This window comes from Lepisosteus platostomus, chromosome 22, assembly GCF_059453375.1.
Source record: "Lepisosteus platostomus isolate fLepPlt1 chromosome 22, fLepPlt1.hap1, whole genome shotgun sequence".
NCBI classification, from domain to species: domain Eukaryota; kingdom Metazoa; phylum Chordata; class Actinopteri; order Semionotiformes; family Lepisosteidae; genus Lepisosteus; species Lepisosteus platostomus.
The window spans coordinates 2,736,080-2,759,788 of NC_142632.1; the positions used below are offsets into that span (position 1 = coordinate 2,736,080).

General features: G+C 42.1%; 8 non-coding genes across 8 annotated transcripts; 4 read left to right on the top strand and 4 right to left on the bottom strand.

Moving 5' to 3' along the window:
• Positions 1-7,394: 7,394 nt before the first annotated feature.
• Positions 7,395-7,467, bottom strand: trnar-ucg (transfer RNA arginine (anticodon UCG)). The gene has a single exon. It is a non-coding gene; the product is annotated as a tRNA-Arg (tRNA).
• Positions 7,468-8,650: 1,183 nt separating this feature from the next.
• Positions 8,651-8,724, top strand: trnan-guu (transfer RNA asparagine (anticodon GUU)). The gene has a single exon. It is a non-coding gene; the product is annotated as a tRNA-Asn (tRNA).
• Positions 8,725-10,260: 1,536 nt separating this feature from the next.
• Positions 10,261-10,342, top strand: trnas-uga (transfer RNA serine (anticodon UGA)). Its single transcript has one exon. It is a non-coding gene; the product is annotated as a tRNA-Ser (tRNA).
• Positions 10,343-11,900: 1,558 nt separating this feature from the next.
• Positions 11,901-11,973, bottom strand: trnar-ucg (transfer RNA arginine (anticodon UCG)). Its single transcript has one exon. It is a non-coding gene; the product is annotated as a tRNA-Arg (tRNA).
• Positions 11,974-14,652: 2,679 nt separating this feature from the next.
• trnan-guu (transfer RNA asparagine (anticodon GUU)) lies at positions 14,653-14,726 on the top strand. The gene has a single exon. It is a non-coding gene; the product is annotated as a tRNA-Asn (tRNA).
• Positions 14,727-16,230: 1,504 nt separating this feature from the next.
• trnas-uga (transfer RNA serine (anticodon UGA)) lies at positions 16,231-16,312 on the top strand. The gene has a single exon. It is a non-coding gene; the product is annotated as a tRNA-Ser (tRNA).
• A 1,550-nt stretch (positions 16,313-17,862) lies between these two features.
• On the bottom strand, positions 17,863-17,935 carry trnar-ucg (transfer RNA arginine (anticodon UCG)). Its single transcript has one exon. It is a non-coding gene; the product is annotated as a tRNA-Arg (tRNA).
• Positions 17,936-22,626: 4,691 nt separating this feature from the next.
• trnar-ucu (transfer RNA arginine (anticodon UCU)) lies at positions 22,627-22,699 on the bottom strand. Its single transcript has one exon. It is a non-coding gene; the product is annotated as a tRNA-Arg (tRNA).
• Between the last annotated feature and the right edge of the window lie 1,010 nt (positions 22,700-23,709).

A 23,709-nucleotide genomic window follows, 5' to 3' on the forward strand; every position in this document is an offset into this window, starting at 1 on the left:
CACAAAGAAATAGGATGGTATAATTCTTATAATTGCTTAGTGATTGTATTTGGAAGATTATGCACTAAACAGACTTCAGGAATGCCAGTGGATCATTGTGCTATTTGGAATTATTCCAAAAATCAAGTGGCCTCTTTGCTGTAGTATTTTTAGTATTATTTATTTAGTATTAATAAAGAATAGATTTATTAAAGTCGTGCGATGTGCAAGCGGGATATGTAAAATAATTTAAAATAAAGTTTTTTATTATTGTTATAGAGAAACATGATCAGATTTTCCCTGGTTCAGAAACAAAACGATTAAAATCTGTAATCTTTCCACTTGTATGTCATCAGACATTAACGAGTACAACCCCCCTCTCTGCCGGAGTGCTGGCTGTGACGAATTAAACCAATTTCACAGGTGTTTTCAAAGTAGGAAGTACAGTGTTAACTAGTAGATGGCCTCCTCAATGAAATCGCTTCAACATGCTAATGCGTTGGTGTAACAGTCCGGGCGTGGCAAGCTTCCAATGTCAACTCGACTCAACTGGACTCGATTGGAAGACGTATGAACGTATTTTAGCCCTAAATGAATTAATAGCAAACATGGTTTACATAAAAGACATTTTTCCAAGAAAGTTTATAATAATACAATCTATAGTTGAAATCTGAGCCTAAATATAAAGAAAAAAGCATTTTCAGAGAGCAATCACGCTGTGTTTATGTAGAAAAAGCGATTAGGTTTATGAGCAATCTAATTACCTATTCGCTTAAAACGCTATATAAAATAAAGTTTATTTAAAGATGAATGATAAGTGTCGCAGTTTTAATAATTTTCGTAGTAGGGCTTGGACAGATTCCAAGTGCATTTTTGCAATTTACGTTGCATTGTCCAATGTGATGTTGTAATACAGTTTAGAATACAGTAAGTCTAAACTGTATCAGCTTTATTTATGGGTTGCAATTTAGAAAAAGTCAAAAACCGCACTCAAAATCCAATTTAGAGCTTTCTGGCAAGAGGAGTGTCATGGAAATTTAACTATCAAGGAAGCCACAAGAGAGAGTTCTCACCTGAGTAAGGTCTTTATTTCAATATTGCAATATTGGGAGCCCTGCTGCCACTTCGCCAAGTGCAACCAGAGACTCAATTTGTTACAAGCAGTACAGGGTTTTTATAAGACGTTGCGCTGTAAAAAGTTCAGCACTTGGTCCCTTCTAAAACTTCCCCTTTCTCTAAGAGAAAACAGATTACATCATAGAGCGAGAGAAGAAAAACTAGATTTGTTATTCAAAGCTAATCAGTTACTTTCGGCTAATTCTAACGACCCAGACAGCATATATTGTTTTGGTACATTGTCTTCTAAAGTAACCTAAACAGTGTACTTTGTTGACGCACTGTTTTCTAAAATTCTGCATGTACTGTAGCATAGCAGTTATATCCTTGAAATATTATCTAAAAGCACCAATATATTTTTTTGTAAAGCTCTCTACATTTTTAAGAATCAATTAACTCATTAGATTTCCACTACAATTCCCTCCTTTTTATTCTTGAAAATTATTAAAAGTTAGATTCTTCATATGGACTCCCAGGAGGCTCCCATACTTCGGATTCTTGCGTTCTTACCAGAACATACTGATGCACAAACATATTCATTACCATATTTCAAAGCATTGGAATAATACAAGTCGAACAGCAACACAAAAACAGGAAGACAAGTATCACAGCTACTATAATCGGTGTTAGCAACTTGAAAAAAACATTCCCCCCGGCCCAAACAGTGATTCTAACCAAGAGAGAAAAGCAGGTGTATCTTTAATGCCTCTTTCTTTGTCCACCTTGTGTCTCAGTTCTTTCAAATGTTGAATAGCAAGCGTAAGATTTCCGTAATCATTGTCATTTGCTGGAATAAATGTGCAACAGGAGTCTCCTATTAAAGCACAGACTCCTCCAGATGCTGCATTTTGTAGGTCCAGCACGAACCTGTTCTGAAGTGCCATTGCTTTTAGCTTTTCCATCAGAGATTTTTGCGTCTCATCTATGATATTCTGTTGAATTCTCAAATATTCCTCTAAATATTTTTATCCAAAGGTTCATACACTTTTCTACATTCCTGTTCAGCCTAAATTCCGTCTGACAGTCAATATTTCTTTTAAGTTTCACTTTGGATTAATCAAACTTTTTTTTCTTCACACCAAACCATTTTCACGTCTCCCACGCGCCCCACGGAATCCCCCAGTCGAGACAAACTGACGAACTATCACAATACGGGAACACGGACCAGGTTCCAAATCCTGGCTTTAAACACACAGTTGAATCGAGTTACCATTTTCGGCTCTTCTGCGAGTACAGTTCTAGTTACTACCTTCAGCCGTACTGCAGTCGTGTACCAGGATGCAACACCTGGATTTTTTCGCACGGGCAGGGCGAGATGCTATTCCTTCAGCAATCCCTCCTTTTCTACCCCACCTTCACAAAACAGGCATCTAAAACACATACACCATTAACTCATTTTTCTGTTGTACTCGCTTCAGCTTCAGGAAAACCCTGAACCCACCACAGCAACATGGAGAGGACAAGGGACTTTTTAGAAAAGAGGAGTCCTTACCTCTTTTTAGAAGCGGCCGCCTAACTTTTCCTCTCCATGTCCGTGTGGTTTAATTTAGATGGATACTTCTTCATCATTTGGGTCACGTATCCGCCAATCTGCCTCCTCCTTTTTAGAGGACGTTGTGAACCTTTAGGAACAATATGATCTAGCAACAAGGTTATGTCACTGTAATTAGGCTTAAGACAATCAAGAACAAGGCGCTTGCCTTTCTTCTAAATTCTTTACGGTCATCAGGCAATTTAGGAAAAGACTTAACTAATGCAAATAATTCACTAGGAGACCAATGTCAATGTACATATGCTGGAGTTCCTTCTGGACCTGGAAAAGTGCACATTGGCATTTCACAAACAAGTGGCTCCGGACCGCTTTCTAATTTCGGTGGAGACTTTTTCTTTTTAGTACGCATGGCCATGACTTTAGCTGCAGCTTGCTGTTCTTTAGTTTCAAGACTAGTCTTTTTTTAAGCTTCCCATTATTTCTGTAATTCCTCTTTCCATTAAATAAGTTTTCCAATTCATTTTCTTTCATTTCTTCTCCTTCTCTTCTAAGTTTCCCCTTCTTCAGGAAACTTCTTTTTCCTAATTCAACTTTCCTCTGTCCATTCTGATTCACTTACAAAGATCCTTCATAGTTATGGGCCCCTTATTATCATATATAAATTATGTGCAAGTTCCCTTACACCTATTACCCTAGTTTTACAGTTCATGAACATATTTTTTTTACTCTAACCCAGGCTATAATTGTTTCTCCGAATTTGTCGTGCATGTACTTTTGCTGGACTGCTCGGTCCCATTTTCGTCTTTGAATTTTAATTTCCCATTTTTACCGATCGGTGCCTTACTTAGAACCTTATCACATTAACTACTCCGCAGAGCAAAAACCACACGTCTGTGTTAAGATAAGTTCTTTATATGAGTCCCAGACTCATCAAACCCGCGTGAGAACACCCCTGTGGCTCGCTTCTCAAACTATTAATTTTTAAGGATCACTTACTGACGTCAGACAGCTGCCAATTCTCCAGACGCGTCTCTGGAAGGATAAACAGTTTATCCTCCGAGGTTCGTCCAATTTGCTAAAATTGTCCGGGTCCGGATGGAGTTTCAGCAGCCGTTCGCGTTCAGGTTTGTGATCCCGGACGAGCCCCCAAACTGTCATGGAAATTTAACTATCAAGGAAGCCACAAGAGAGAGTTCTCACCTGAGTAAGGTCTTTATTTCAATATTGCAATATTGGGAGCCCTGCTGCCACTTCGCCAAGTGCAACCAGAGACTCAATTTGTTACAAGCAGTACAGGGTTTTTATAAGACGTTGCGCTGTAAAAAGTTCAGCACTTGGTCCCTTCTAAAACTTCCCCTTTCTCTAAGAGAAAACAGATTACATCATAGAGCGAGAGAAGAAAAACTAGATTTGTTATTCAAAGCTAATCAGTTACTTTCGGCTAATTCTAACGACCCAGACAGCATATATTGTTTTGGTACATTGTCTTCTAAAGTAACCTAAACAGTGTACTTTGTTGACGCACTGTTTTCTAAAATTCTGCATGTACTGTAGCATAGCAGTTATATCCTTGAAATATTATCTAAAAGCACCAATATATTTTTTTGTAAAGCTCTCTACATTTTTAAGAATCAATTAACTCATTAGATTTCCACTACAGGAGACACCCAAATTATAATGTAACATGCCACTGTTTGTGCATGAACAAAGTTATACTGCAATTTTCCTTAGATACGCGATTAAAAAAAATAATTTTTTTGAATCCCCGGCCAAACACATTCCATAAGAATCAGCGCTTTTATACAGTATATCGCCTTTAAACACGCGTTTACGATTTAAATCAAAACTCGATTCAAATCAATATAAATGTTTATTTTGTAACGCATAGGTGACTATTCATTGTTATTAAAAAGACGTAAATTCGATCATGTTGTGATATTTAGAAATATAAATTTGTTTTGATGCGAGTGAGGTTTTATTTAATCTCTGACCAAGGGAAATGTTTCATTTTTTCAAAGAAATGTTTGTTAAAAATTAAAGTCATAGTTCCATGAGATTCAACCACAGACCATGTGACATAGGAGTCAGGAACCTAACCCACAGCACCACCAGCGCAGTCACATGCTGAGGGCTGAAAAAGCACTACAGAAACATTATCGACTATAAAATAATGTAATTAGGCACAGAAGAAGTTTACAGCACAGTACAATAATAAATGCTGACCATGACTTTAGAAGCATAAATTACCTTACACTCAATTTAAACACAAGCTGTCTTTAGCCCTCTAAGCTGGTTCATACAGAAATGTAGAGAACCAGGCTCAGAACACACAGCTTCATTAACGAATACATATGCAGAACAACTAGAGAAGATGTTTTACAGAGGATGGATTTTTAGAAACATCCCATCAGTGACATCACTGAAGTCAACTCCTAGGTAACTGTCGTGTGGATAGTTTCACAAGAATCAGACAAAGGTTTAAGCATCGCTTATTTTAGATAAAACTGCAAAAAAACAACAACAACCCATAATGTACTTCTTTGCGGCTCTGTTTGCCCAAATCATATATTCACAACGTGAAATTAGAAAATAGTATTACGTAACCAAAAACCGCAATATGGAAACAGAACCTGTGTAATTGTTGACAGATGATGTACTCGTAACATTTTTACAAGACGAACTACAACATTTAAAAAATGACTTGTATGTACTTGATATCTCTAATCAATCCACTGCACTGCATTAAAACAAAACAAAAACTAAAACGCCCTGGGCATACCGTTTCGCGCTTCTTATCAGTTGCTCAAAAGCAATTTGACCGTATGAAATGCATAATATAAACCTAGAAACATATACGTGAGGAGTATTTACGTAGTATCGGTGTCAAGACATACCTCTCAAATACTGTAAATCAAGTTAAAAATATCTCAAGACCGATTCTGGTCATAATGAAACCATGTTTCGTGTATGTTTTCTTTAAAGTACCGAGACCAGCCATATACTGTATGTTTATGTTCCAAAATTAATATCGTTTATGGCCTTCACACGCGTTGCATTACGCTCCTATTCTTTTTATGCTCTCTTTTATCTTCATTTTACCACTGAAGATTTCCCTTCAGTGGTAAAATTCCATATAAATATTCAATACTTAAACGGGCACAGTTAAGACATTAAATATACATATACATATACATATACATATACAAACTGTATACAGTACAGTTTGCATACGGTAATATGTTTATGTTCCTAAATCAATCTCTTTTATGAGCATGTGAAAGGCATGGTGAATCGATTCTCAAAAATTACTGTACTTTGCATGATTGGAAAAAAATGCGTGATTGCGAAATGCTGTGGTGTTACTTTTACAAAGAAGGTCAGTGAAAAAAATAATGTGGACCAGGGCAATACTTTGAGTTTACAGCTTGTCCAAGGTCATTTATTATTAATACTATTAGTAATATCTTCATTAAAGACTTTGATGGCTACAGCTCAAACATGAGAAGTTGAGCTTTATTAGCTCCACCTTGCGGAAATTCCGGATACTATTATTTTGCTAGCGGTATTTACCGGTAACTCGCGGTATTTACCGGTAACTCGCGGTAGACTGCGTACAGCGTACCGGAAAATAATGCAGTATCGCCCGCACATTTTGAATGGCTGCATCTGTAGCAATCATATTGTAGCAGACACTCATTTGCCTGTTTCACAAATGATCATATTTTACTAGAGATTCTGTTTGGGATACGGATGTGCATTCTGACACCAATCTCTTACAAAAAATGATTTTACCTTATCGCGGCTTTGCCCTTCTTGCCTCTTTTGACAATATCTCCATCTTGTGGTCGTTGTTGGTAATGTCTAGACAATATCTCCATCTTGTGGTCGTTGTTGGTAATGTCTTCTTATAGATAGATACTTTATTGATCCCGTGAGGGAAATTGCAGTGCAACAGCAGCTTAACACACACAACACAGCCACAGTGTAACGAATTATATAATAATAGTACAATACTGTATATATACTGTATATATATATATGAAACAGAAATAGAAACAGAAACAGGAATCGCTTACTCACCTGGAGAATCTCTGTAGGAATATATAGCATTTATCAATGGAAATAAAAGCTGCTTTAATACAGTGCATGTTCAAACTCAAACCCTCAGCTGCTGTTCTTGTTTGTTTTGGGACAAATTGCAACTGAGCATCGCATGAGCCGTTACGTACCCTTATCTGTTTGGCAATTTCAAGGGAGGAGTTAGGTCAGAATGGGTAGGCTGCAAAACAACAAGTAAAGATTTATTCCAAGATGAAACGTTGTGGCGGTTTTCTTATCTTTTCAGCATGGACTAAACTTTTACGTGTTCCTTATATGCTATATATGTATATATTAGCACCAATGTCGTTCTTAAAAACTAACATGAAATTGTCAGGGACATTCAGCTATATACAAAGACGAGACAGACAAAGTAATAATTCTGTATTAACGTGGCCTACATATTGACGCAATGATCGAACTAACTGACATGTTCTGATTCAGATCCCCTGCAGTTCATGCCAATTAGAACAATAGCAATGCTGAGTCCTCCCCACCCTACTGAGCACAAATTCAGCTGCTCTCCAGTTCTGTTCTGCATGTTTTTTCATTGCAATTGAGCTCGGAGCTGGAGATGATCTCCATACAGTTCTGTGTTAACTAGCCCGCACTTGCGTGCTAATTTACGGGTTGTGGCAGATGCTTTTCTATAGTTCATATACATGACGGCAACCTGTTACCGAGGAACCTGAGAGGTTTAAAAGCCTCACGAGCCAGGCAGGACTCGAACCTACAATCTTCTGATCCGAAGTCAGACGCGTTATCCATTACGCCACTGGCCCATAGAACATGCGCTTGCACTCCACCACAGAGAGCTCTACACTGCTACTAGTAGTACACCTCCCCATCTAAATTTTCACAGCAAGAAACTTGTGTTTCCTACTATTTTTATCAGGTTTAAAATATCATCTCCTTAAAACAGAAAAAGTGTTGATGTGTCGTGCTGAAATTCCGATTGATTTTGAATTCAAAGAAAAAACGTTTTCTTCCAAAACACCGTGAAATTGTCACATCTTGCAGACAATAGGTGTATTCCATGTTGAAAAGAGAAAAAAGAAAACAATGGAGCCTTTTACAGGTGTGAGGCTTCTTCAGGTGTGAGAAGACCTCACGGCCGAAACGTTGTGTTTCCTTTCTTCTCTTTTCAGCATGCAATAAACCTATTACTTGTTCCTTTGCAGCTGAGGAATGCTGACATAGCTACCCAGCTGAACATCTTGCAGACTCTACTTCTCTCCTGTAGAAGTAAAGCAGGGCTTGCTGGGTGAGCTTTTGCTCCGGTATGTTAGGTCACGTGTCATGTTAAATCAATTCTTCTAAACACAACATTTGCTGGTGCTAGCTTTCCCCATGAAAAGAGACATTTCCCTTACAGTACATGACATATCGTTTTTTTTCTATCAATAAGTATAGAAATAAAACAAAAGAAAAAATGTTGTCGCCAAAGAATGCTCTGTCGCCTTGGGGAGGTGTCAAGGGCATTGAGCTCCTTGGACATGAAAAGTGCCCGATAAATGCCATTTCTCATCATTTCTCTTGGCGTCAGTTCTGCTATTAAATGGGACGGAGGCAACGGGCTCAGAGAGCAGGTTAAGTGCACACCGAACGCAGATGTGTCCAAGTGTCTGTAAAAGCGCGGTGCTCTGCTGGCGCTGTTCCCTAGTGGCTTAAAGTGCCCGCCTAGTAAGCAGGCGATCCTGGGTCTGAATACCAGCGGTGCCTCTCTCCGTGTCTTGTTGTGCCGAATGTCTCATTTCAGACAAACATGTACAGCTTGGTTCAGTTTAATGCAAGAATTCATTTCCTTTCTGGAATAACTTGTTTTTGAAGAAATCCATACAGCTTGTGAAAGATGAAATCCATTTCTTGGTTGTCAGTGGAAAAAGATTGCTGGCTGCAAGAAGCGCAAGTGATTGTTTTCTTTGACCATAAACCTGCAAATGTAGGGTGCACAAGCAGCCGTCAGTCTCTGTGGCGCAATCGGTTAGCGTGTTCGGCTGTTAACCGAAAGGTTGGTGGTTCAAGCCCACCCAGGGACGCGTGTCTCAGTTTTTCCAATGTAAACATCATCACCGCTAAAGATGATGGCGCAGAAGGCTCCACAGTCGAAACGTTGTGCTTCTTTTCTTCTCTTTTCAGCATGGAGTAAACCTTTGCTTGATCCTTTGCAGCCTACGCATGCTGACACAGCTACCTTTCTCTTAACGCGCCTCAATCATTATTCACCAAAACCATCAGCAGAATGTGTCGCCTTTGTGGTGATGTCACTCCTCTGCTTCACAAATGTCCTTAGTGACGGACCATTTTTTTCTGCCATTTTTCCGGAGCGGTTATTGATTGCTCCATCATTTCCCTCATACTTTCCATCCCTAGATTGAAAAAAAAAAACAGAAACAGGCTGACAGGACAACAATCAAATTGCAAAAACTCATCAAAGCACTCGATAGAGTATTTGAATCCACAAGTAGCTACGAGCAACTTTGTCCTGGCTTGCATGAAAGTCGGAAAATGTCAAAAAGAAAAAGATGGTGGCTTTTTCATATTTGTTCTTTCATTTTTAGTTCGTTGGCTCTTCTGTCCATTGTCCTCCTGCCTGGCTCTTGACCTGTGACTGTCTGAACGCACACATTAGACTTTCAGGCGGGGGATTTGTCCTGAGCCTCTGTGAAAGACCCACCCACCCCCATAAATAACTGCTCTAGAAACACATGAATGCAAAACTAAACCACAGCTTAAAGAGGAGCTCCAACTCAGTGCCATACTAATGTAAACAAAGTAATACTAAGACATGTTCTTATGGATTTGTCTTACCTTGAGATATGTAATTGGATTTCAGGATTAACTTCCTCATTCAATGTAGTGGTGATTCTTTGCCTGGTCAGTACCTGGGTGGGAGACCTCCAGCGAACAATTAAGCTTACTGCTGGAAGTGGTGTTAAGAGACTCTTAGGATCTTCCAGAGGTCTCTGTCCAATAGCACTAGTTGCCTTAGAGCTGGCTCAAACATTGCTCAAGAGTCTACCTTTCACAGATGCGCAAAGATGAATGATGGGGGTGCACTCTTCAAGGAGCCTTCCAACTGTAGGGACCGATTAGAGACGATCCGTAGCATGTGTTCGTTTCCATATACGCCCCGTGTCTCAACGGTAGGACAGAGTCAAATACTGCCTCGACACGTAACAGCGTTATATTAAACCGCAGGACTTGAGGGCTGTTTTGTTTGAATGTTCAAGGCATTGGTAAGAGCGTAGGTCAAGGGCCATTGGTGCATCTCCTGTAACTGGAGCAAAAATGCTATTCAAAGTGCAGTGACTAAAATCGTCGTCCACATGTCTCCGTTGTTGATTGCTTTCTGTCTAAGAACGTTCTGTTTTCATGTCCGAACGGGGAGACTTTATCATTCCAACTTGAAGCCACCCTTAAGTTCTCTAAGGTGTGTGTGTGTGTGCTTGCACGTATGGCGTAAAAGGTTTCTTAAACGGAGAGCGAACTTGAAAAAAGTTGCCTCTGCTGCCGCCGCCGCCTCGCACTCCCTGTTCGATTGTAGCAAGAAGGCAGCGGCCGCGGCGCTCGCTGTAGTCGTGGCCGAGTGGTTAAGGTGACGGACTTGAAATCCGTTGGGGTCTCCCTGCGCAGGTTCAAATCCTGCCGACTACGGCGTCCTTTGCATTTGGTTGCGTGCGTGCGTGTAAAAGGACCAGCGCTGTTTCGTTTTCGCTGGGACCTTTAACACTCTAAATCGCCTGGACCCGCAGCCTGTGAAATCGATTCTTCAGCACCCACGAAGGACGCTTTGCCGCTGGACACAGATACCGATGCTTTTCTGCAACGAGCTTTCCAGCTGAATTTTCTCGGCAGCTCCGTACTGAACCTGTTCTCCATTGCAACATAGCGGAGGCTCGTCACGTCTATAGCAAGGCTGTGTAGGACCGCATACGCCACAGTGACTTGTACACAGACCACATGAAAGGCAAGCAAAATACACTTTTAAAATTCCAAAGACTCACAAGGTCAGAGGAACAGCGATGACCTGAACAGATCTGTTCCAGAAGTCTAGGTTGACCTTTTTAGAGCTGTAATTGCATTTTTGTTTAATAGAAGATCAAATCTACTCGCATGTACCAGCACCTTACAGTTTATTGATGTTAATTCTGTTTAAGTAATAAGATTGCTAACGATGTTGGACTTTAGCCGGTGTTTTTTAGAACAAATTGCTTACACTTCTGTAAGGAATACGCAGTACGTGCCTTTGTCAGTCATTGCTCACCATACCTGTAACTTTCTTATCTAACTCACTTCCTCAAATGGTGAAGGTCCACAAACATAAATGAAAAAAAAACCCTTGTTGTAGATGAGGTGCACAAAAAAGCAGCCCCTGATAGTGTATAACACATTTGTACTATTGCAGAGACACATGTAACATATATATATACTGTATATATATATATGAAACAGAAATAGAAACAGAAACAGGAATCGCTTACTCACCTGGAGAATCTCTGTAGGAATATCTAGCATTTATCAATGGAAATAAAAGCTGCTTTAATACAGTGCATGTTCAAACTCAAACCCTCAGCTGCTGTTCTTGTTTGTTTTGAGACAAATTGCAACTGAGCATCGCATGAGCCGTTACGTACCCTTATCTGTTAGGGAATTTCAAGGGAGGAGTTAGGTCAGAATGGGTAGGCTGCAAAACAACAAGTAAAGATTTATTCCAAGATGAAACGTTGTGGCGGTTTTCTTATCTTTTCAGCATGGACTAAACTTTTACGTGTTCCTTATATGCTATACGTGTATCTATTAGCACCAATGTCGTTCTTAAAAACTAACATGAAATTGTCAGGGACATTCAGCTATATACAAAGACGAGACAGACAAAGTAATAATTCTGTATTAACGTGGCCTACATATTGACGCAATGATCGAACTAACTGACATGTTCTGATTCAGATCCCCTGCAGTTCATGCCAATTAGAACAATAGCAATGCTGAGTCCTCCCCACCCTACTGAGCACAAATTCAGCTGCTCTCCAGTTCTGTTCTGCATGTTTTTTCATTGCAATTGAGCTCGGAGCTGGAGATGATCTCCATACAGTTCTGTGTTCACTAGCCCGCACTTGCGTGCTAATTTACGGGTTGTGGCAAATGCTTTTCTATAGTTCATATACATGACGGCAACCTGTTACCGAGGAACCTGAGAGGTTTAAAAGCCTCACGAGCCAGGCAGGACTCGAACCTACAATCTTCTGATCCGAAGTCAGACGCGTTATCCATTACGCCACTGGCCCATAGAACATGCGCTTGCACTCCACCACAGAGAGCTCTACACTGCTACTAGTAGTACACTTCCCCATCTAAATTTTCACAGCAAGAAACTTGTGTTTCCTACTATTTTTATCAGGTTTAAAATATCATCTCCTTAAAACAGAAAAAGTGTTGATGTGTCGTGCTGAAATTCCGATTGATTTTGAATTCAAAGAAAAAAGGTTTTCTTCCAAAACACCATGAAATTGTCACATCTTGCAGACAATAGGTGTATTCCATGTTGAAAAGAGAAGAAAGAAAACCATGGAGCCTTTAACAGGTGTGAGGCTTCTTCAGGTGTGAGAAGACCTCACAGTCGAAACGCTGTGGTTCCGTTCTTCTCTTTTCAGTGTAGTGATTCATAGCCGTTCAGGGACCCCAAATATGTAAGAAAACCGGTTCAGGGACGCCAAATATGTAATCATAGTGGCTCTCTGAAGGCACCAGTTCTGTAGGGTTTGGGCATTTACTGAGACAATTATTAATTGTAGCAGTAAATCACAAAGTTGATTCTTTTGATGGCTTTAGAGTCCAACCATGCGACATAACTCAAACAACGCACACACACAGGTACTAATACACGAGGATACATTTATTAATACATAGAATATGCATATAAAACTAACAGATCTTATCGAGAGGGTTATCAGAATACAAAAGGTATATATTCAGTCAGTTACGAAGTGTTACACATATCAAGAGGACATACGTTCAGTATATCATTCATTAAGACCGTTTCGTAAATGAACTTAGTTATAACTTCTACATTAGATACTCAAACAAGTACATAACTCTTAGGAATTAAATTGATATCAACTGGTTGGGATAACAATTGAATTCTCGAGCTGTAATGCATTGAAGTTAAATACTCATCCAATCTTTGGGGATTCAGATCTCCTGCGGGCACAAAGAAACAGTTGCAGGCTGTTGCTGTCCAATCCGCGCTCTCTGGCTCAGTGCCAGGCTGTGCTGTGCGGCTTGCGACGGTGCGCTGCTGATGCTCACTGACCGGCTAGTTAGTGTTGGCTTTAACTAGCAAAGTTTGTGCACAGGAGAAAAGATGACTGTGGGTCCCAGCAAGTCAGGAAGAGGACCGGTTCGTTCCTAATGAAGAGCTAGTTCTGAATAGTGATTCAGCTGTCCACAGTTCCGACCTGTTCACGAGGCCTGCTGCTGGTTACTCTCTGGCAACCTCCACTCTAGACTCTTAGAACAAAGGAAAGTTCTGGCACTCAGACACACTGGCCGTTCCGTGGTTGTCCGGGCTGAGTCTCAGGATGGTCAGGAGGCGCGCTGCGAGGATGTCCTGCCCTTGGGAGCCTTCTGCTCCTGGGCCGTCCTGCCCTGGAATTCTCCTTTGAATTCCCTTTAGAACAGTCCACAGAATCCTCTCCAGAATCCCTTCTGAATCTTGTTGAATCTCACTGAATCTCTCAGGCTCTCTGTGTTGCCTGTTTTTACCTGGAGGAACTTCAGCTCATTGATTGGCTGAAAGTTCCATGGGCATCAGAGTCCCACGTGGGTTACTCGGCCCTACCAGTCCCTGATTGGTTGATCAAGGTGAGATATGAGTCACTTACTCCTGACACTTAGTAATGCAGTCCAGATGTCCAACTGGCACTCCCTAGACAGATAGGCGCCAATGGATGACCATTGATCATGATAGCCAGGCTTAGCTAAGTGCATCCCCCTTTGGGAGCTGTCCTAGGACCTTAAATCACCCTGGGAATAGTCTCTCTGTGGCTGCACCACAGAGATGAACAGAGAAATGGGGCCTCATTTGGGAAGCTCGGAAACACTTAATTCTGCCTTATTAATAAGCCTCGCCGCTACATCAGCATGCAATAAACCTATTACTTGTTCCTTTGCAGCCGAGGCATGCTGACGTAGCTACCCAGCTGAACATCTTGCAGACTCTACAGTACTTCTCTCCTGTAGAAGTAAAGCAGGGCTTGCTGGGTGAGCTTTTGCTCCGGTAAATTAGGTCACGTGTCATGTTAAATCACTTCTTCTAAACACAACATTTGCTGGTGCTAGCTTTCCCCATGAAAAGAGACATTTCCCTTACAGTACATGACATATCGTTTTTATTCTATCAATAAGTATAGAAATTAAACAAAAGAAAAAATGGTGTCGCCAAAGAATGCACAGCTCTGTCGCCTTGGGGAGGTGTCAAGGGCATTGAGCTCCTTGGACATGAAAAGTGCCCGATAAATGCCATTTCTCATCATTTCTCTTGGCGTCAGTTCTGCTATTAAATGGGACGGAGGCAACGGGCTCAGAGAGCAGGTTAAGTGCACACCGAACGCAGATGTGTCCAAGTGTCTGTAAAAGCGCGGTGCTCCGCTGGCGCTGTTCCCTAGTGGCTTAAAGTGCCTGCCTAGTAAGCAGGCGATCCTGGGTCTGAATACCAGCGGTGCCTCTCTCCGTGTCTTGTTGTGCCGAATGTCTCATTTCAGACAAACGTACAGCTTGGTTCAGTTTAATGCAAGAATTCATTTCCTTTCTGGAATAACTTGTTTTTGAAGAAATCCATACAGCTTGTGAAAGATGAAATCCATTTCTTGGTTGTCAGTGGAAAAAGATTGCCGGCTGCAAGAAGCGCAAGTGATTGTTTTCTTTGACCATAAACCTGCAAATGTAGGGAGTACAAGCGGCCGTCAGTCTCTGTGGCACAATCGGTTAGCGCGTTTGGCTGTTAACCGAAAGGTTGGTGGTTCAAGCCCACCCAGGGACGTATGTCTCTGTTTTTCCAATGTAAACATCATCACCGCTAAAGAAGATGGCGCAGAAGGCTCCACAGTCGAAACGTTGTGCTTCTTTTCTTCTCTTTTCAGCATGGAGTAAACCTTTGCTTGATCCTTTGCAGCCTACGCATGCTGACACAGCTACCTTTCTCTTAACGCGCCTCAATCATTATTCACCAAAACCATCAGCAGAATGTGTCGCCTTTGTGGTGATGTCACTCCTCTGCTTCACAAATGTCCTTAGTAACGGACCATTTCTTTCTGCCATTTTTCCGGAGCGGTTATTGATTGCTCCATCATTTCCCTCATACTTTCCATCCCTAGATTGAAAAAAAAAAAACAGAAACAGGCTGACAGGACGACAATCAAATTGCAAAAACTCATCAAAGCACTCGATAGAGTATTTGAATCCACAAGTAGCTACGAGCAACTTTGTCCTGGCTTTGATGGTGGCTTTTTCATATCTGTTCTTTTATTTTTAGTTCGTTGGCTCATCTGTCCATTGTCCTCCTGCCTGGCTCTTGACCTGTGACTGTCTGAACGCACACATTAGACTTTCAGGCGGGGGATTTGTCCTGAGCCTCTGTGAAAGACCCACCCACCCCCATAAATAACTGCTCTAGAAACACATGAATGCAAAACTAAACCACAGCTTAAAGAGGAGCTCCAACTCAGTGCCATACTAATGTAAACGAAGTAATACTAAGACATGTTCTTATGGATTTGTCTTACCTTGAGATATGTAATTGGATTTCAGGATTAACTTCCTCATTCAATGTACTGGTGATTCTTTGCCTGGTTAGTACCTGGGTGGGAGACCTCCAGCGAACAATTAAGCTTGCTGCTGGAAGTGGTGTTAAGAGACTCTTAGGATCTTCCAGAGGTGTCTGTCCAATAGCACTAGTTGCCTTAGAGCTGGCTCAAACATTGCTCAAGAGTCTACCTTTCACAGATGCGCAAAGATGAATGATGGGGGTGCACGCTTCAAGGAGCCTTCCAACTGTAGGGACCGATTAGAGACGATCCGTAGCATGTGTTCGTTTCCATATACGCCCCGTGTCTCAACGGTAGGACAGAGAAAAATACTGCCTCGACACGTAACAGCGTTATATTAAACCGCAGGACTTGAGGGCTGTTTTGTTTGAATGTTCAAGGCATTGGTAAGAGCGTAGGTCAAGGGCCATTGGTGCATCTCCTGTAACTGGAGTAAAAATGCTATTCAAAGTGCAGTGACTAAAATCGTCGTCCACATGTCTCCGTTGTTGATTGCTTTCTGTCTAAGAACGTTCTGTTTTCATGTCCGAACGGGGAGACTTTATCATTCCAACTTGAAGCCACCCTTAAGTCCTCTGAGGTGTGTGTGTGTGCTTGCACGTATGGCGTAAAAGGTTTCTTAAACGGAGAGCGAACTTGAAAAAAGTTGCCTCCGCTGCCGCCGCCACCTCGCACTCCCTGTTCGATTGTAGCAAGAAGGCAGCGGCCGCGGCGCTCGCTGTAGTCGTGGCCGAGTGGTTAAGGTAACGGACTTGAAATCCGTTGGGGTCTCCCTGCGCAGGTTCAAATCCTGCCGACTACGGCGTCCTTTGCATTTGGTTGCGTGCGTGCGTGTAAAAGGACCAGCGCCGTTTCGTTTTCGCTGGGACCTTTAACACTCTAAATCGCCTGGACCCGCAGCCTGTGAAATCGATTCTTCAGCACCCACGATGGACGCTTTGCCGCTGGACACAGATAGCGATGCTTTTCTGCAACGAGCTTTCCAGCTGAATTTTCTCGGCAGCTCCGTACTGAACCTGTTCTCCATTGCAACATAGCGGAGGCTTGTCACGTCTATAGCAAGGCTGGTTAGGACCGCATACCCCACAGTGACTTGTACACAGACCACATGAAAGGCAAGCAAAATACACTTTTAAAATTCCAAAGACTCACAAGGTCAGAGAAACAGCGATGACCTGAACAGATCTGTTACAGAAGTCTAGGTTGACCTTTTTAGAGCTGTAATTGCATTTTTGTTTAATAGAAGATCAAATCTACTCGCATGTACCAGCACCTTACAGTTTATTGATGTTAATTCTGTTTAAGTAATAAGATTGCTAACGATGTTGGACTTTAGCCGGTGTTTTTTAGAACAAATTGCTTACACTTCTGTAAGGAATACGCAGTACGTGCCTTTGTCAGTCATTGCTCACCATACCTGTAACTTTCTTATCTAACTCACTTCCTCAAATGGTGAAGGTCCACAAACATAAATGAAAAAAAAACCCTTGTTGTAGATGAGGTGCACAAAAAAGCAGCCCCTGATAGTGTATAACACATTTATACTATTGCAGAGACACATGTAACATATATATACTGTATATATGAAACAGAAATAGAAACAGAAACAGGAATCGCTTACTCACCTGGAGAATCTCTGTAGGAATATCTAGCATTTATCAATGGAAATAAAAGCTGCTTTAATACAGTGCATGTTCAAACTCAAACCCTCAGCTGCTGTTCTTGTTTGTTTTGGGACAAATTGCAACTGAGCATCGCATGAGCCGTTACGTACCCTTATCTGTTAGGGAATTTCAAGGGAGGAGTTAGGTCAGAATGGGTAGGCTGCAAAACAACAAGTAAAGATTTATTCCAAGATGAAACGTTGTGGCGGTTTTCTTATCTTTTCAGCATGGACTAAACTTTTACGTGTTCCTTATATGCTATATATGTATATATTAGCACCAATGTCGTTCTTAAAAACTAACATGAAATTGTCAGGGACATTCAGCTATATACAAAGACGAGACAGACAAAGTAATAATTCTGTATTAACGTGGCCTACATATTGACGCAATGATCGAACTAACTGACATGTTCTGATTCAGATCCCCTGCAGTTCATGCCAATTAGAACAACAGCAATGCTGAGTCCTCCCCACCCTACCGAGCACAAATTCAGCTGCTCTCCAGTTCTGTTCTGCATGTTTTTTCATTGCAATTGAGCTCGGAGCTGGAGATGATCTCCATACAGTTCTGTGTTCACTAGCCCGCACTTGCGTGCTAATTTACGGGTTGTGGCAAATGCTTTTCTATAGTTCATATACATGATGGCAACCTGTTACCGAGGAACCTGAGAGGTTTAAAAGCCTCACGAGCCAGGCAGGACTCGAACCTACAATCTTCTGATCCGAAATCAGACGCGTTATCCATTACGCCACTGGCCCATAGAACATGCGCTTGCACTCCACCACAGAGAGCTCTACACTGCTACTAGTAGTACACTTCCCCATCTAAATTTTCACAGCAAGAAACTTGTGTTTCCTACTATTTTTATCAGGTTTAAAATATCATCTCCTTAAAACAGAAAAAGTGTTGATGTGTCGTGCTGAAATTCCGATTGATTTTGAATTCAAAGAAAAAAGGTTTTCTTCCAAAACACCATGAAATTGTCACATCTTGCAGACAATAGGTGTATTCCATGTTGAAAAGAGAAGAAAGAAAACCATGGAGCCTTTTACAGGTGTGAGGCTTCTTCAGGTGTGAGAAGACCTCACAGTCGAAACGCTGTGTTTCCGTTCTTCTCTTTTCAGCATGCAATAAACCTAGTACTTGTTCCTTTGCAGCCGAGGCATGCTGACGTAGCTACCCAGCTGAACATCTTGCAGACTCTACAGTACTTCTCTCCTGTAGAAGTAAAGCAGGGCTTGCTGGGTGAGCTTTTGCTCCGGTAAATTAGGTCACGTGTCATGTTAAATCACTTCTTCTAAACACAACATTTGCTGGTGCTAGCTTTCCCCATGAAAAGAGACATTTCCCTTACAGTACATGACATATCGTTTTTATTCTATCAATAAGTATAGAAATTAAACAAAAGAAAAAATGGTGTCGCCAAAGAATGCACAGCTCTGTCGCCTTGGGGAGGTGTCAAGGGCATTGAGCTCCTTGGACATGAAAAGTGCCCGATAAATGCCATTTCTCATCATTTCTCTTGGCGTCAGTTCTGCTATTAAATGGGACGGAGGCAACGGGCTCAGAGAGCAGGTTAAGTGCACACCGAACGCAGATGTGTCCAAGTGTCTGTAAAAGCGCGGTGCTCCGCTGGCGCTGTTCCCTAGTGGCTTAAAGTGCCCGCCTAGTAAGCAGGCGATCCTGGGTCTGAATACCAGCAGTGCCTCTCTCCGTGTCTTGTTGTGCCGAATGTCTCATTTCAGACAAACATGTACAGCTTGGTTCAGTTTAATGCAAGAATTCATTTCCTTTCTGGAATAACTTGTTTTTGAAGAAATCCATACAGCTTGTGAAAGATGAAATCCATTTCTTGGTTGTCAGTGGAAAAAGATTGCCGGCTGCAAGAAGCGCAAGTGATTGTTTTCTTTGACCATAAACCTGCAAATGTAGGGTGCACAAAAGACTGTCAGACTCTGTGGTGCTGAAAAGTTGGTGGTTCAAGCCCCTCCAGTATGCGTGTCTCAGTTTTTCCAATGTAAACATCATCACCATCGCTAAAGAAGATGGTGCAGAAGGCTCCACAGTCGAAACGTTGTGCTTCTTTTCTTCTCTTTTCAGCATGGAGTAAACCTTTGCTTTATCCTTTGCAGCCTAAGCATGCTGACGCAGCTACCTTTCTCTTAACACGCCTCAATCATTATTCACCAAAACGATCAGCAGAATAAGTCGCCTTTGTGGTGATGTCACTCCTCTGCTTCACAAATGTCCTTAGTGACGGACCATTTCTTTCTGCCATTTTTCCGGAGCGGTTATTGATTGCTCCATCATTTCCCTCATACTTTCCATCCCTAGATTGAAAAAAAAAAACAGAAACAGGCTGACAGGACGACAATCAAATTGCAAAAACTCATCAAAGCACTCGATAGAGTATTTGAATCCACAAGTAGCTACGAGCAACTTTGTCCTGGCTTGCATGAAAGTTGGAAAATGTCAAAAAGAAAAAAATGGTGGCTTTTTCATATCTGTTCTTTTATTTTTAGTTCGCTGGCTCATCTGTCCATTGTCCTCCTGCCTGGCTCTTGACCTGTGACTGTTTGAACGCACACAGTAGACTTTCATGCAGGGGATTTGTCCTGAGCCTCTGTGAAGGACCCACCCACCCCCATAAATAACTGCTCTAGAAACACATGAATGCAAAACTAAACCACAGCTTAAAGAGGAGCTTGTCATGACCGCCAGGCAGTTAAGACCAACTCTTAAGCAATCTAAACAGCACCAGCAGAGGGTGATTATTAACAAACGCCGCCGCACGAGTTAACCCACCTGCACACACTCCACCGTGGGGTACGCAGTGCTATTTTTACCATCTTTACTTGCTTCCCGCTGGTATTGAGTCTACTCCTTGAGAGCTCTACCTGGCGTTTTTTCCATTACCTCGTTTATTCTGGATATTGGACTCCCCTTCTGCCTTTTCGACTTTGGACCTCGCCTCTCACCTCGGACTGTTTGCCACCAGTGTTCTCCCTGGATTACGACTTACCTTACGCCTCTTGACCACGAAACAAAGCAAAGCAGAGCAAAACAAAATGAACAAACGAAAAGCCTCACGTCCCGCACTTGCGTGTAACGCCGTTACGTGCCCAAGCGGTATTGTACTTCATCTTAGCACTGCACCCCGGGGCGTACGGTATATGGGAACGAGCACACGCCACAAATCGTCTCGAATCACTCCCTACAGCTGTAAGGCACCTTGAAGCGTGCACCCCCAACATTTTTCTTTGCGCATCTGTGAAAGGTAAACTCTTGAGCAAACTCTGAACCAGCTCTAAGGAAACTAATCCGATTAGACGTTACTTTGACTCATCCTTTAAGGAAACCTTGTTAATTGGAGAAATCAATGATTTCGAATGAATTCTGTATGCGTTAAAAGACAGCTATACACAGAAAACATGCAGGACACTTCTCATGATGTTTCCCGAGCCGAAACACAGTGCGTTTTTCCAAGCCATTTGACAAAGCCCACCCACTGAAAACTGCAGCAGATCGTGTAAAGACGTTCAACTTTGTAACTACTGCACGCACAGGAAGCAGAATAAATTCCTCTTTTCAAACTGTCAAAGGTTTGCTTTGCGAACACTGCAGGACATCGCACAATCTCTTTTGAATGGGGACAAACGATTTCTCATGGGGCACAGTAAGTACAGACGTTTAAAAAGCTCCACTCATGCCGACGATGCAGCATGAAGAAGCGCAACCTAACGTTTGCATTCCTAGCAAATTCCTTTTATTTTTTGATAAATAAAGACAGTCTTGTTTAACAAACAACACACACAACATTTTACATTGTCAATTCAATTCAAATCAATGTATTTCTATATAGCGCCTTTCACAACAAGGTTACGTGCTGTCTCTTTGAGGCAGATGTTTAAATCCTCTGAGTTAAGTGCTGAAGTTATAGTAGTCCTATCAGTATTGTTGCCTCCGATCAACAGATCCTCATTTTTCTCAGAGTTGAGTAACAAAAAGTTTTCACACATCCAAGTATTTCCTTCCTTAATGCATTTAACTAAACTGATAATAGAAGAGTTGTCGTTTGGTGTAAACAAAATGTTTATTTGAGTGTCATCAGCATATGAATGAAAGTTCATATTATTTTTTCATATTATCCTACCTAGCAGCAGCATGTAGAGAGAGAGAGCAATTTTGGTCCCAGCACTGATCTTCTGGTACCCCAAATTGAACTGGTGACATTGATGAAGCAGTACAATTATTAGATATTTGAACATAATGAAAACGATGAGTAAAATGTGAAGTAAACCACTGAAGGACGGTTCCAGATAAGCCAACCTCAAACTCAAGCCTGTGTAACAAAACAGAGAGGTCAACCGTGTCAAAGGCAGCTCTAAGATCTAGAAGCAAAGCACAAGCACTGTTGCATTCCCTGCATCAGTAGCTAAGAGAATATCATTTACGACTCTTGTTAATGCAGTTTCAGAAACCAGACTAAAATTTCTCAAGTATATTATTTGAATCCAGATATGATTGACGTTGGGCAACAACTATTCTCCCAAGACTTTTAGATTGAAATGGGACCTTTGAGACAGGCCTGTAGTTGTTAAGAACGTGTTGATCCAAATTTGACTTCTTAAGAGCGGTCTAACAACCGCTACCTTAAATTGATCAGGTACAACGCCTGACGCAAGCGATGCATTCATCATACTAATTATAGGTCCTGCCAGTCCTTCGAGGGAATCTTTGACTAGCTGAGTGGGGATGGGATCTAGCGAACAGGTGGTTGACTTTGTCTTACGTCTGTGTTTATGAGTCCACCATAAGAAGAAATCTGAACAGGAGTGGTGATCATGCGAGGTCACCATGGAGGAAACCACTGCTCTCCCCCCAAAAAAAACCACCACTGCCCCTCTCAAGTTTGCTAAAGACCACATGGATGTTCCACAGCAACTCCTGGAACAATGTTCTGTGGACAGTGACAAAAGTTGAACATGTTGGTAAATGTGCACAACGTTATGTTTGGAGATAACAAAACACTGCATACCAACTCCAAAACCTCATCCCACCTGGGAAGCATAGCGGAGGCTGTACGGCTTGCAATCATCGAGGGACCGATGAATTCCAAGATGTATCAGGAAATTCTACAGCAGAATGTCAGGGTGTCTGCCTGTGATCTAAAACTCGAAAGACGCTGGGTCATGCAGCATGACAAAAACAAAGGAGTACATCAACAACAGAGTGGCTGAAACAATAGAAATTCCGTATTTTGGGATGGCCGAGTAAGAGTCCTGACCCCAATCCCATTGAAGTGCTGTGGCGTGATCTGAAGCAGGCCGTTCAGTGCAAGACATCTCCCAACTGTATGTGAGAGAAAAGCAGAGACGCTCACTGAGTAAGGTGGGGTTGCAGCTTTGCAAATCAAAAGGACATTTGTACGCTCAAAAAGGGACAGTAGCACCCCAGATGGGACTCGAACCCACAATCCCTGGCTTAGAAGGCCAGTGCCTTATCCATTAGGCCACTGGGGCACACTGGGTTGGGTCGATCACGCTGATGAAGAGCCAGTTTTTTTTTTTCCTTTGCTTTTTCAAAGGGATCCCCAAAATTAGGAAAGTTAGGCAGCAGAAGGTTTACTGTGACCTGAGAAGGACCGGCATCCAATCACGGTGGTACACACACACACGCTCTCACTCATCTGAGCTACACGGCTACCAAGATGATCTCAGGTGCGCCGAGCTGGTACGGAACATATTGAACTGATCGACGGCGAATTGTCTCTCAGACAGGCTTTTCACCTCTGAGCTCCCTGACTGACAGTAATCAGCTAGGTAGTGAAACAGTCAGCTGCTTCTAAGCCTTAAACAGCTGCATCTCGGCGCTTCCACAGAGAGATGATTTGAAAGCCAAACATCGCCCATTGGGAACACCTTACTATCACTAGTTTAAGAGACTCTTAAGGTCTTGCAGAGGTGCCTGTCTAATAGCATGCGCTTTGCAAGCTATAGGTGTTTAGGCTGAGGCAGAATGCCTGTTAACAAAATGTTTTTCTAAAGGGGCCTCGCACTCTTTTCCAAGCAATGGTCACCATCCCCACCGAGTGTCACAATGTAGTCATGTCCTAGGACATCACCTGTTAGTCTCCATTTGTCTGCCACCAACACTTTAGGTTAAGGGGTCACAACCGCACCCCAAAGACCAGAGGAGCCGTTGGCGTTCTGGCGGCGCAGATTGGGCTGAAGGTGGGGCGCTTGAATCTCGCTGTTGGAGGCCGTCTGAAACTGACCCAAGCCTTTCCCTTGAATTAAATGTAAATAAGAAATGAACCCCAGATGCTCATGGAATCAATCACGTGTTTCCTTTGAGCCGTTTCAGAGACTGCTCCAGAGTTTACCTTGCACAGATGCGCAAAGATTAATGATGGGGGTGCACGCTTCCAGGCGTCTTACAACTGTAGGGACTGATTAGAGACAATTCGTAGCTTGTGCTCATTTCCCTCTGTAACGCTTACGGCCGACAGGCACTGTGTAAGAGCCGGCGT